At 39.3% G+C, this 15144-nt stretch overlaps 1 protein-coding gene across 5 annotated transcripts in view; it reads right to left on the bottom strand.

Annotated features, from left to right (window-relative positions):
* Positions 1–6872, bottom strand: part of CHD7 (chromodomain helicase DNA binding protein 7) — a 203298-nt gene extending 196426 nt beyond the window's left edge. For 2 of the 5 annotated variants that reach the window (XM_088130937.1, XM_088130933.1), the window contains exons 1-2: positions 6477–6872; positions 4417–4519 (exon numbers count right to left, since the gene is read on the bottom strand). The gene's annotated coding sequence lies outside the window, so the exon portion shown is untranslated. Of the gene's footprint in view, positions 1–4416; positions 4520–5810; positions 6021–6476 lie in introns of those variants that run through there. The other 3 variants (XM_088130935.1, XM_088130934.1, XM_088130936.1) reach the window with 3 other exon arrangements.
* Between the last annotated feature and the right edge of the window lie 8272 nt (positions 6873–15144).

The raw sequence follows: 15144 nt of genomic DNA, 5'->3' as shown, positions 1-15144 counted from the left end.
AATAATAAGGGAATTGGAAATTTTATATGAGAAGGGAACAGGTAGAGGGGATGTTTAGTCTTGAGAAACTACGACTGAAGAAACATATAACAGCTACTTTATAGCTACTTTATCGTCGCATGGAAGATCAAGATTTGTTATATCATTCCAGAATGCAGAATACAGAACAATGTCTTGTTATGGGAAAGCAAATTCCAGTTGAAATTTAGGAGGAACCAATTACTCAAGGTAGCAAGTTTTCCTTCACTGGATGTATTCAAAAACAGTGGATAGATTTCTGTCACAGATATTATAGTCTCAATTCCTGCAGTGAGGAAGCGGTTGGATTTGATGACCAAACAGCCACTTCCAAGTTTATGATTCTAAGATCAAACATCAGCATAAACATAGAAGTTCATAAACTAACCGCAAATAAGAGTTTACGTTTGGACAACAACAATAGCATTTTACCAATTCCAAGAACAAAACATTCATAGCTTCCCAAATTTATAAACTCTAGTAATAGAGCCGAGGATGCCATCTTTTAACACCCTGGACAATCTTTATTGTCTTCTACTATTATCTAATATCACCTAATAGATGGGTTCATAGTTCATAGTCATGTTATTTTCTAAAATTAATTTCAGCTTTCTTTGACATGTCAAAGGATTTGTTCCTTGCTTTCTGCACAAGTACCACAGAAATCTACATACTGCTGAACAATGTTCATAATCCATGCACTCCACAAAAATGTACTGAACCAAAATTTAAGTGTAAATGTTGCTAACTGAGCTATGTGAAACAGAGAAACTCAAACTCCCAAATTTCTGTACAGGTGTACCACTTTCCTCTCTTTTTCAAATCTCTGGCACTAAGATCAATTTTTTTACAAGCTTACAGTTTAAAAGTTCAACCAAAACTTGTTAGAGTGAATATTCTCCCATGTCTTCAGGAAGACCTCACCAAATGCTATCACAGGTATACCCACTGTGAAAATTCATTCTCTGAGATAGAAAAATAAATTGTAGAATAAATACAAGTTTCATAGAACATTCAAATGCGTTTTTCTTTGCTCAGTCTCTCATCTTCCTATCCCTTCTCATTTGAAGTTCAGTCTTCTTGACTTTGGGACTTAGGTTTTAGGACTATGGGCTCTCTAGGAGGACTGACTTTTTTTGTCACTGACTGTATTTCAACTTCCTCCTGTATTGATATTCCCCAGTGTTCATTTCAATCCCTTGTTCTTCTTATTCAGGATTGCATCTTCTGTCTGAAGATATATTAGGTTTTTTTTTAGTTTTTTGGGTACATTATACCAGCCAAATTAATTGCCATGAATAAGTCATGACTAGAATACATTGATCCAACTACGTACACATTACTCTACCATATGCTTTTTCTTGGAATACAGGAAAATTAAAAGAGGAAACTTTGCCAATTAGACAAGCTCGAAATACTAGCAATTTTCTTTTTCAGTTAGGTATAAATTCAAGGATCTCATAAGGCCAAACACTTTATTTTGGCTGAGCCAATAACACAATATTATATTGGTATCATCAGCTTCATAATTCAACTGATTCAGTCTAATTTCAAATTGGTTTACCACAATATTAGGAATTCTAATTCACATGGTTGTTATTAAAACTGTAAATGCTCAAAAAATGAATTAAAAAATAAACCCAAATGAGCATTCTAAAAAATCTTATCATACAGACATAGCCTATAGAAATTAATCAAACCACTTCCATTTTACTATATGCTGAATACTATCTGGCCTTTATTCTTAATTTAGGATTTTAAAAGATCAAATTTATGCTTTTTAACAGTTTAAATTTTAAAAAAGTATTTACCTAAGTTTACATTTACAGAATCAAAAAGACAGTACTGAAACCTAGAAACTAAACAGTTTGTATATGCTTAAGAATTTTGGAATGTATTTCAAATTATAGAATATTTAATTCAGAAAACTGATTTGTAGATATTAGTAATTATACCAATCACTGATCACCAGGATAAAAGAATATGCTGAATGTATGTAGTCTGTTACTGAATCTTGTAGTAATAGACAAATATGAGAAAGTATCACTGCTTAATACAGTATGATTATCCAAGAAATAAAATTCTGGGATGCAATACCTCTTTTGCCCCTAAATCGCTCTCTCTAAAACATAATGGCTCTTTCAAAAAATGTTGACTATCTCCCTGAAATAAACTAAAAGCAAACTGACCATTCAGATATGGCTGATGGTAATGCATGTGATCAGAGTACTTCTTCCAATTGCTTCAAACATTAAATTACTGCCAGACATATCAGTGAACTGAAGTTCACAAGTTGAGAGTATCTGATATGTTTCATAGCAAGGATAGTTCCATACTATGTGGCAATCATGCTTGTTGTGGGTACAATTCTGTTTCCTCAACAGCACATGAAATCTGATTTGCAATTTCAAAACACCCACACACATCTGGAATCTCCTATTGAACTAAGGCTTCTAGAGTGCATTGTATACAGATGTTTAAGGATTTGCATAATTTGCATGGTTACTCAAGATGTGGCAAATGGAATTTCCACATAAAATATAGAACCACATTGAGGCAGATATGAGGTTTCCACAACCCAACATCACTGAAATGACTAAGTTCATAGATCAATGAAACTGAAGGCAAAGCCCTACAAAATGCTTTGTTGATCTCAATTTTTCACATCTCCCCGAAATAGCTTATAAAAGCCACCCACCCCAGCAACTGATGCCACAGAGCTTCAAATTCCGATAGCTTTAGTAGTCAGCCAAAATTCATGCCTATCACTGTGTCTCTTAGAGGCAAAGGTATTGTGTTTTTTTTCTAATATTATGCTAAGCTCAAAGACTGAGCATAACTGTAAAGATATGCCATACAGTTTCAAAATGGAGAAGGGCATTTCCCTGTCCTGTGCTGCAGAAAACCTTAGAATGGCCCTCAAGTCAGAGCAAAGAATCTACCTCCACCTGAACTTTCAGCAACTAAAAGATGCATTTAACTATACATCTATGAATCTCTGACCATGCAACATGTATCTAACATCATGCTTTTTCCTAATGGATATGTTTTCTGTATGTGAAGAAATATTTCACATTTAGAAGCTGAAGAACTTGCAACTTTCCCAAACCTGCAATGCGAACTGTGGGAAACTGCAGGGTTCTTTCTCTACAAAAGCTAAAAGAGTTGCTGTTCAACTTGTTACATTACTTCCAGAGTCAGACAAAATTAACATAATAAACTTTTTATGTTATAATAGCGCAGTTTGAATCTGCTAGAATTTTCCAGCAACCTACAAGACAATAATCAACAATCAGTACAACCTCCTTGCCTTGAAAGAGTTTCAGAATAATACAGGTTATAAAATTGTCAAGTTATTGTGAGTTATTAGCTATAAACGAGTTGATTAAAGGATCCCTTCACTCACAGAACAGAATATTTGGATGTGATGCATTGAGTTTGAAAACTGAATTTAATATGCAGATCTTAAATATGCCCTGTATCTTACTACAACAATCATACATTTGTAACCAATAAAAACATTCCCCACAATAGCAAGAGCTTCCAAAACTTGTCTAATATTTCTAATTAAACTTAGGAAATTGATAACCTTTACAAAATGGATCCTCCAAGATCCTACAAGTAGTAACATAAACTTACATATTAAAAAAAAATATGGTACTTGTATGTCTATAAGAAGAAGCATGTTTTAAAAATGTCGATTTCAGGAAGAGTAAAAAATATATTTTTTGAAACCAGACACTTGCAGTAAGAACTATAGTTAATTTCCAGTTATTGGTTTTCTTACATTTAAAAGAACAGATTTGTCAAAAATAAGTTATATTTGGAATTACTAAAATGATAGCAAAAAAAAAGCAATTTTGTTTTTAAATATAATGAGTAACAGTCACCTGTTTCATACTTCACATAAGAATGTGCCATATATAACCCTCATCTTCAAACCCAGTAAATAGGGCTTGAAAGAGCTCTTTTCTCCTTTTCTTTTTCAGAACATGTTATTTCATGATCACTACACTATCTTGCCACCAATTATTAGCCATGTGTTTTTCATAAATCAATCCCACATTTAGCATTAGATTTTGGTGGGAACTTTCATACTCGTGATGCAAGTTGTGGTCTCTGCATCATCCTATAAAGGAAGGCAGAATTCTCAGATGTATTCTAAACAATGTATTCAGCTACATTTAGCTTTCAGCCTTTTTATTATCATTGTCAATGAATGGGGGCCCTAGTCAAATTAAGCTGCCATTTTAGGTTAAAGACTGAGAGCCTCTGCTGTATAGCAGTAAAACAAGAACACTTCAAGCAACAGATGTAGTATTCTAACTGGAAAATTATGAATCTCGGCTTCTACAAAAATAGTTAACAACTCTGCTTTTTAAAATGAGTAATACTCACACATTACTGCAAACTAACTGGATTTATAATTGGGATAAATCAGCTACCCATGCTGCTAGGGTCATAGTCACTATGATTTTTTGTCTCCGTTACAGTGGATGATCTGTGAGAAAAGAGAAATATTTCATTCAACTTTTATTCTTGTATTTATTGTGCATATATGATACATACAGATTTTCTCCAATTAAAAAGGCTGAGTTACAGACAGGAAATAAAAGTAAGGAACACATTTCTTTTGCAGGGCAGGGGCACTTACTGATTTGAGATTTTAACTTTCCAAACTGAAATATACAAGGATCAAGTGGTGGAAAAAAAATCACTGCTTTTTTAAACTTAACTAAGCCTACTAAAAGCATGCTGAATAGCACACCAAACAAAAACAAAGGCAAACTAGAAAGAGTAGACTGTTGCACCTAACATTCTCTTAATATTTCAAAGGAAACTCCCTGTGTCCTGCTACTTTTCTTTTGTCTATTGTCTCGTTAAAGAAACTACTTTCAACCAAGCATGAGCAATATCCAAAAGTGGTTTGGAGAAACTCCTCCAATTTACTGCCTAACTGGACCGTCCCATAAGCCTGATGTCTCCCCCAGGACTGCCCCCATTCCCAGTTTAAGAGGGTGTCAAACGCTCCAGGAGAGTGCCCCTTATGCAATGCTATCAGGAAAAAAAAATGAATGCAGTATAATGATGGCTGCTCCTTCTCCCCGAGACCCACTCACAACACTCTCTCCCCACCCCCTTATCAACTCCCCCACCAACATCCACCCCTCCAGCGTCCGCTTCTCACTTCCACCAGCCCTGTGCCAGCATAAACGCACCCACCCACCCCAGCCCGAGGAGAAACGAAATCCCCGGCTACCCCCGTTTCCTCGGCTGAATCAAACCTAAACACACACACTCCCTGACCGCCTGGCCTCAAACCACCTTTTCCGCTCACCCTCAAAATGGCCTTGGTTTCGGGAAGGGAGGGGGGAAACTATGGACACCAGAGAGACCTTCTCAGCGACCCGCTCCCGACCAGGGAAAGAGACAGAAGCGCGCAGGCGAAAGGTGGCGATGGGGGGGGGGGGGAGGAGAGAAAGACACACACGGAGAGAGAAAGGGAAGCAGACTTGGTCCGCGGGGTTAAGTCTCTATTATGTTGTTGTTGCTGCTGCTGCCGCCGCCGCCGCCGCCAGCCCGCTTAGACAGCGTCTCTCTCTCTTCTCTCCCTCCCTCCCCCCCCCCGTTTTCTTCTTGGGTTGTTAGGAAACAGTAGGGAACCCCTCCCCGTACCGTCCCCCGCGTGTGACTCCCGTTTCACTCCCACCGCCAACCTCCCCGTTCCTCTTCAGAGAAGACAAATAACCCCGGCGCAACCTCGTGCCTCTCCCCCCCCGCGCCACCATCACCTCCATTTCCTTCAGCTCCCTCTCCTCTTTCTCTCCTTCACTTCTCCCCTCCGCCTCCAACGGCTCCATGTGTCCGCGATGAGCCCCCGGGTCAGGCTAGCAGGAGGCGGGGAGGGCCGGCCCCCGCACTTTGTTAGCGCTTGTTGTGCTGCCAGGGCCAGGAGCGCTCGGCATGGCCAGCAGGGCGGAGGGAGAGCGTTCCCGGAGTCCCTCAGCCCGCCGCCTCCCCCTTCGGTTCCACAGCCGGCCCCACTTCTCCCCTCGTCTTCAAGGAGACTTTCGCCCAACTTTTCCTCCTATTTTAATCGCCCTCCAAACTTGCGCTCGAGGAAGGAACCGGGGGGAAAGGGAGAAGAGGTCAGAAAGAGGAGCGCCGCCGGAGTCGCTCCGGCTCCCGCTCTCCGGTGTGCTGGCTTCCTCCTCCTTCCTTTCTCTCGCCTCCCCCCCGCCCCCACATCCTGGAAAGCTCCTCGGCCGGGGATGCACATGGACCAGAGCGGCACCGGCGGAAACCGGGCGAGGACCCGCGCACGCACACACCAGCTCCATTTCTCTCATTACCCCTCCCCCGACCTGCCGTGGGGCCCGGCCAGCCGGGCAGCAGCTCCGGAGCCGGTGCGCCGTTGCCCTCCAGCTCGACCCGATTCTCAAGGCGAGGTCACTCACCGGGTCAGGATGGGCTCGGCGCCGTCCTCGAAAGCGGAGCAGGGGTGAAGGGGGGAGCCGGGAGCGCCCGGGAGCGCCTCTCCCCCACAAACAAACAAACAAACAAGCGCTGAGAGAAGAGACCCACACAGGCGCACACGCACCGGGAGTTGGTTTCGGCCGGGCGGTCAAAGGGAGGCGGGCGGATACCCCTGATCCGGGCCGGCGAGGGGGTCACTGAGGGTCCTCGAGGTTTCCACCGGGTCCCGGATCCGCTTCCCTCCTTTGTGTAATTTCACTCGATTCAAGTTTAATCCGATAGTTCCCGAGCGCGTCCGCAGAAGCCGAGCAACACACCAGCCAGCCAGGCGGCTGCCGCTGCTACCGCCCCCTGCCTGTCCGCTCGCTGGCTCCCTCCGCCCGCCACGAGGCGCGCCCCCGACGCCACTATCCACCCTCCTTCCCGTGGGCGAGCGGGAGGGAGGAAAGAGCGCGCACTGCCCAGGCCCCGCCCCCTAACGTCATCAACTGCTGGCATAATTTATGCAAGAATCCAGACCTCCTAAAAAGCGGAGGGGGAAGGGGTCAGGTCACTAACCTCCCCCCCTCGCGGCGGCCTTTTCAGTCCGAGAGGAAACTCCTCCCATCCTCTCTCGGGAAAGGAGGACGCAGGGAAGATGGGTGGTGGGGGAGGGGACGTCAAATGTTGACAGGGCGCTGGGGACACAAGCGCTCAGACAAGTCAACACCGGCTCTTCGCTCTCCCATCGCTCGCTCGCTCCCTCCCTCCCATCGAGGAGAGGAAAGAGGAGATCGAGTTTAACGTGCCTCTACTGAGGCGGCGGCGGCGGCGCCCTTCCTTATCTGCCTGCCCGCGGGGCCAGTGCCCGAGAACTCCGGTGGGAAAGGCGGCATTTGCCAGAGCCCTCATGGCCTCACGCAGCCGCAGCTTAACCTGGCCACGCAGAACACGCCTCGGCCAGCAGCTTGATCCGCTGCGGCTGCTCTCCCTGCGCTTGGAAAAGTTTTCCGACCTTCACGAGTAGGGAAGCTCCTTTGGCGGTTATCAAGTTTGGGAAAGAAAAAAGAAAAACACCTGCAAATAAGGAGCTCTCGCAAATCGTGAACTTTCCGCCTCAGCAGAGAGCCCGTTTCTGGGATTCCGTCTGCAGTAGCAGAGTCGCAGGAAGTCTCACCATGTGAGGGCGATTTCTCCCGTGAAGGGTACCTCGGGGTTCCCCCATCTGATCTCCCAACGATACATATACCATTGTGGCTGAGGTCATAGGGATTGTAGTCTACTAAATTCGGAGGGCTTTTTTTTTCTTTTTTCTTTTTCTTTTTTTGAGGAAAAGAAGGTCCTGGATGTGCTCTTTCCAAGCTACATGACAACTGCCTCAGGGGTACAGCATGTGCACAAACACTACAAGACAGGATGCAGGGTGACCTGAATCTATGAGAAATTACCATGGGACCCTGAGGCAGCTCTTGCCCAAATATCCTAACTGAATTCCATAACACAAATGGCAACATGCTGAAGGGCATCCTCTTTTTCCACTATGCCCCCCCAAGAGATCCTTGGAATGTAGCACTTTATATAACATACTTTGAGGAGAGGGGGGGAAGTCTATACACCCTCTGAACTGCGAAGACTATGAAATATTTGTTAAATTCCATTAGCATATGAACTGAAGTAGAGAAGCACAAGCATTGCCAAGGTGCCACTACTCCCAAATTAAAATTAGTGAAAGGGAGCCCCCTTAATATATTTTCCCTTGAGTTGCTTGAATGTAGTTATAGTTATACAATGCAAGAGTTAATATTTTTAAAGAGTTTAATTGGAAGATACTCTACCTTCAGAAGTTACAGCTCAACAGAAAACAGGATACCTAAGTTAAGAGACAGGAGGCCCAGATTAATACTTCAGTTAGATCATAACCATTTATTTTCTTTCAGGTACCTTGTGTCTGAATCACCAAAATCCATGTCTGCTAGTTGTCATTCCTACCATCTACTGTCATTTTTCTGTTACAGAGTTTAGTTCATGATTCACAATTTTTTATATTTGAAACTGGCAGAGTGGCAAGTGCACATTTAAAATATCTTTTTCAATTATCAGAAGCACTTACTCAGTGAGTAACACACTGAAGATGGAGTCTTATATCAAATTAGAATATTGGTCCATCTAACTCAAGAGCAGCTGGTCTGCAGAATTTCCATACATTTTTTCAGTTCTACTTTTGCATGAAAACATATGTTGTTAGCATTGTTTTAATATAAACTGATACATAGATTTACTATAGCTATGTGACTCAGGCTTTGAATGTTGAAGCTGACCATTTTAATTGTTGCATGGTCCATATACAACTTTAGGATTTTAAGATATGTTCAGAGTAAAAGAAAAAAGAATGCTCAAATAGCAAAATGCTAATAAGCAATAAAGCAGCTAAAGGTATTCCAGTTATATTTTGCTTTAGGCTTCTCCAACAAAAAAGTATGTAAATCACCAGGAAATTGTGAAAAGTAGGATGAAGGAAGGGACAGGATTAAAGTTTGGGACTCAGAAACATGGTCTGGGAATACCTCTTGACTTTGTTTAGATCTCCAGGCCACATGAGTATTGAAGGAATTGACTGATTATTTGGCTAATTACGTATTAACTTTGAGAAAACCTATACAATAGATGGAAGTGCCAGATGACTGGAAGAGCACAAACATCATTCCTATCTTCAAAAATGGAGAAAAGGAGGCTACATGGAATTACAAACCAATCTGTTATCAATACTTGAGAAATTCTCCTGCATGTACTGTAAGCACCTTGAAAATCATGTGGTAATTATCAAAGGTGTATATTTGCTGAAAACAAGCTTGTTTTTTAATCAAGAAACTTCCTAAATAAATTGTGGAAAAAATATAGATTTAATATATATTTATTTCAGCAAAACATTTAAAAAGTATCCACTGAATTCTGATTAATAAGCTAGGTATGTGTGGACTGGATGTACAATGAAAGGATACACATAACTGCTATAAAATATTCAAAGAATGTTCATCAATGGTTCTTCATCAAACTGAAGAAGTACAATAAAGTTCAGTCCTATGCCCAGTACTTTTAAATATTTCTGTTATGATTTGGACTAAGAGATGGGGAAATCCTAATCACATTTTGGATAACACAAAATTGAGTGGAATAGCTAATACTCTAGAAGACAGAAATAACCTTCAAAAGAAACAAATCCATCACACAGATCCACTTTATTCTGCATTGATCAGACCCCATCTCAAATACCATGTCCATTTCTGGGTACCACACCTAAGAAAGATTCAGACAAACTAGAACATATTCAGAGAAGTGCAACAAGAATGATCAGGGACTAGAAACTATAACCTATGAAGAAAAATTGAAGAAGCTGCATGTTTATGATGACTGAAGGGAGATATGATAGCATTCTTCAAATACATGAAATATCATACATGCAAAAGCCTTGCTCTCAATAATTTCAGAGTTCAAGTCACAGAATAATAGTTTTAAATTATAGGAAGGTAAATTCCAGATGAATTTTAGGGGTAAAAAACTCTTAATAGCAAGATTAATTTGACAATGGACTTACCCAGGAAGATGGTGAGATCATCTTCACTTACTAAGCAAAAACAGAAGCTAATTGCTAGGAATGCTTTAATTTGGATTGGTGCACTGAGAAGGGAAATGGACAATGGCCTAAACATTTCTATGATTCTAGGAGTATATACTTCATATAGAACACTATGGCACAAAATCTATGGCATTTTTACTTTGGCTTCTGATTATGTGCGTATTGTTTCTATTGTTATATGTTTTATAGTGTTTTTAACTGTTAGCTGCCCAGACTCATGAATTTGAGATGGACATCTATATTAATTGAAACAATAAATTCAAACAATCAGCACGCAAATTAAAATCTTAACACAAGCATACTTTGGAAGAGCAGGAAAAAGAAGCTCTGTACATCACGCATGAATATAACACATTTGGATAAAGGAGATTTAAGCTCTCTTGAATTTGTATTATAATGTCCTGAATATATATTCTAAGATGTTTATAACCAGTATTAAGAATATTCACTATTCACTGGCTGCTATGCAGAATATATTTAATCTATCCATATTAGGTGATTATTTTGTTCTGTTTTTACTATTTTTAGCAGAAATGTTGTGTTTTGAAACATTCTGTTTGGCAGAATTCCTCCTTTTTGATCCCTACAACATTTTTACAGGAAAGTCTTATGTATCCCATAAAATGTGAAGGCTAACAAGGATTATTCAAGATGGTTTCACAAAATACAAATTTTATCAGTTTCCAAGCCTATGCTATTATAAAGAAGTGAACAGCTACAGCTTAATATACATTAAGACAAAACCTGATAAGTAACAAATAAGCTGGAAATATTCTTGCAGAATCAATAGGGAATAAAACACCTGACTTTTTAAAGTGCCACAATACTTATTTGACCCAAAACATACATAATAAAGCCAGGACCACCTGGCTTTGTGCCTTAGAGATTTTGGAACCTCTGATATTCAAGCTTTGGCAAGTCAAAGAAATAATAATCAGGCAACAATCAAGTAATAATAGGTCAGTTAAGATTTATTAAGAGGTATACACGGATCCAGTTATTTCCTCACAAATTGAATACTAATGAAATCTGACACCTAGAAATACTGTGAAGATTTGCATCTATGTTAATATCTATGATTTCCTATATTAAAGGATACTTTTTGTTGATCTGAGCCTAAGTTTCAAAGTATGTGCTACCATATACTAAAGTTGTTGTATCTTAAGGATCACTTTAATATGCACAGCCTATCTATCCAGATTCCAGTTTAAGATGGCATCTGGTATGATTTTGTAGCTTTCAAGAAACGTCATGTTATAATACAAACTTGGAAACATACTCCTAAGGAACCTTAGAACAATAAAATACTTTCATTTTCTCTGAACAGTATACAGGAAAAAACATATATTTTATATCTCCAGATGAAGGACAGCAAGGCTAACTTCAATCTTATAGAATTTCTTACAAGTTAAGAGGCGAAAGTCTCAAGAACTGAAAACAGTTTTACTTACCATACTGGGGAAAAAACTAAAGTCAACTTGAAATTATTACAACACCTAAATTCCATTGGGCAAGTACAGTATTGGTGAGATAACTGAGATAAATGAGACTAATGTCCAATCTCCTTCACAAACAGTGTCATCCAAATTCAGATCCTGATTAATGGAAAACAATTTGGATACTATGTAAAAAACCCAGAAATATTCAAAGATATACCGGGGTAAGAAGATGCCAAAAGCTTTCCCCAAACCTTGTTTCTCCATTAGTCAAAATTATACTACATAAATATTTGTGTAGGAAGCAGGACTTAATTTTGTGCTATGGCCTGTCAGAAAATGGTGAGTTGAGACTAATAAGTATGTAAGATAAAGGCAACCAAACTACAGATAGTCCTCATTTAGCGACCACAATTGGGACAGGCAACTTGGTCATTAAGTGAAGCAGTCGCTAAATGAAACCATGACTGTGCTTCTGATCTTACTTCAGCTTTCCTTTGCTTTACAGGTTGTAAATGTGAGGATTGACTGTAAAGTTAATTTTTCATCATCATCGTAACTTTAAACGGTTGCTAAACAAGGCAGTCCCTAAATGAGGACTACCTGTATAGGCAATTTCTTATGGATATGGATTTCACATTAATGTCTGACAGCCGTATTCATTGAATCCTGAAACCTAAGATGACTGGAAGCTGTAAATAGGCAAAAATAATTAGTCAAGTAATGTTAAAGTACAAACATTCAACCACACAGCAAGTGAAACAAACAGTGGTGACAGTCTTTAGTAAAAAGCACAGAACCCCTGAAGAACAATCTAAATATTTTTGTAAGTACTGCAGCTACAGTTGATTACCTTGAGCATGACTGGCCAATACCTTCTTGCAAAAGGTGTTTAATAACTTGGGCTAGGCATTAGGCCACTGATAAATAGTGGGAAGAGCAGCACATCAACTGCTTTGGGGTTCTTTACAGAAAAGCAAGACAAATGTAATAAACAATGAGTTAGGTATCTCAATGCAATATATTCTGCAGTGTAATGCAGTACTATATAATGCATGTATATAATATATTCTGTGATGCAATAGTATACAACAGTGTTTTAAACATTAGTTACCCTTTTATTTGGTGACAATACATTTCCTAGCAATATATACCATAAATATATCCAGCAATTTTTTTTTCATTTAAGTGTCTAAGTTCATTGACTTCCAACAGATTTAAGAAGCTTAACATAGAATGCATACAAATACATCATGTAATATACAGATGGATCAGCATGAATACATATATTTTAATACAAATGTGCTTCCTTCAATGGCCACACAAACTAGCTTTTTGGGTTACTATGTCTGAAAATATATTGGCTATGGTTTTTGCTAAACATGGGTGTTCCACATCTGCTGAATGCATATTTCCATGCTGTGAATTCCATGTCTATTGCCTCAGTTCACGCTAACCTGTGACTCTTTTAAGTACATGTCACAGCTCAGCCTATACTAATGCACTCATCTCTTTCCTTCGCTTCTTGTAGTTTACAGGTGTCATTTTCAAATAAATGCTCTCAAGTTTTTTTGCCATTCTACATTGCCATCAGAAATTCCTTAGCCCTACTCATAATTGTGATCCCTGCATTTCAGTCTCAGCACAGGCACTGGATATACTTTACTGCAGCTCATGACACGTCCATACATCCAGAGAGGTAATATATAACCTACCTCCCCCCACCCCCAAGCAGCTTCTAATTTCTAACATAATACTGCACACATATCTATACAGATGACCAGAAATGGGCATGAATCCACATTTCTCTTGTGGTAAGTATACAAAGATACTGATATTTTGGTTCAGTGTTCAGATGCAAGCTGTTCAGGAAAAATATTCATAATTATTTGTTGTTGTTCAGTCGTTAAGTTGTGTCCGACTCTTCGTGACCCCATGAACCATATTGCGCCAGGCCTTCCTGTCCTTCCCTGCCTCCCTGAGTTTGCTCAGTTTCATGCTCATTGCTTCAGTGATGCTATCTAACCATCTCATCCTCTGCCATCCCCTTCTCCTTTTGCCTTCAAATTCATAATTATACTACATAAATTTACATAGACTGGAAAAAATGTATGAGTAAACCTGTCCCATTAGTAATGACAATCTGAGATCTGAATTGTGTACTGTAAAAACAAGACAACAGAGTAATCCCAGCATTCACTGGTAGCCAGCACTTAATGACTTTGAATATACAGTAGAAACTTCTTTGGGGATGAAGTAGTAAGATGCTGCCAGTTTGATCTGCTGTGGTAGAATAAAACACTTGATGGAATATGACTTCTTAATGGACCACAGATACTGCAGTGGGTCAAGTATCAGGAAAATGGAAAAGTGCTTACATTTTTGAAAAGTAGCACATAGAACAGTAATTTTATCAACCATGGCTCTGATCAGCCATGGCCCCTTTGCAAACTATAATCTGGATCTGAAGGAAAAGATTTTTTAGACACATTTAAATTAATTTATTTATGCCTCAGTCATGAATGCAGATGTCTGTATAGTCATATCCCTTAAAAGAACATCACACACACACACACACACTTATATATTTGTATACATATTTGTGGTATATATGCCCTTAGCAAGAAATCACATCTGATGAAAGCACTGTACAATCTACAATCAGAACAAGGATTTTTATATTGATTTTGAGACTGTTTTTCCAAGAAATATATTTAAATCCTGATTTCACACTTAAAGCAGCCAACCTTCATTATTCATCCATCAGAAAAGCCACATTGCTACAGTTGGTCCAGATGTACAGTACAGTGGAATACTGTTCACTCTATTAATTTTTCCTTCTTGGAACAAAGCAGGCAAAAAAAAAAAATCTTTACAGCTTTTAATACAAGGAGCAGAAGACTGCAAACAAAACAAAAGTAGGAGGCAATTTCTTATCTAACACACTCTGCTTATATAGTTATATTTATGCTTTCATAAATATAACTATATAAGAATAGGTTGACTATAAAACTATACTTCAAGGTCAAGATCCTACCCATAGTATTGTCCATGGAAAGGTTTTAAGGCTAATCTATTTTCCCATAATATCCAGTAATGTGTGCTCTGAGAATTATATGAAATTACTGCATGAATATAAAGTTATATTAACAGACTGAGGACTTATTTCATTGTCTATATTATCAGTTAGGATCTCTTGGATGATATCTCCTCTTTAACTCAATATTCTTCACTCTGTCCTGCATTTCAGCTGAATTCAGAACTCTGGATTTTCAATAGCTGATAAATCATATATCACCAACAATGAACTTTGTGTTAAAGATTGATTACAAGCCTCTTGTTATTGTGAACCACCCAGAGTTGTGCTCTAAGATCATACAAATCTTAAATAAAATAAACTAAACGTTTTAAAACCACTGAGATTAATTTGTTTCAGTGTAATAGAACACAGTTGTACATATGTGTTCACTGGGACTTGCTTCTAGAAAAATATGAATTAAATCTTAGAGGTTCAAACCAAGACATCAAATTGAAAGATTATTTAAGACCAGGAGAAACATTACCTTGCCCAACTGGCATTACCTTCACAGTATCAGTATT

This window comes from Python bivittatus, unplaced genomic scaffold (genome assembly GCF_059951505.1).
Source record: "Python bivittatus isolate LINGU-HERP-01145 unplaced genomic scaffold, Pbiv_v1 ctg000840_np1212, whole genome shotgun sequence".
Lineage (NCBI taxonomy): Eukaryota > Metazoa > Chordata > Lepidosauria > Squamata > Pythonidae > Python > Python bivittatus.
This window is presented reverse-complemented; position numbering and strand designations above follow the sequence as displayed.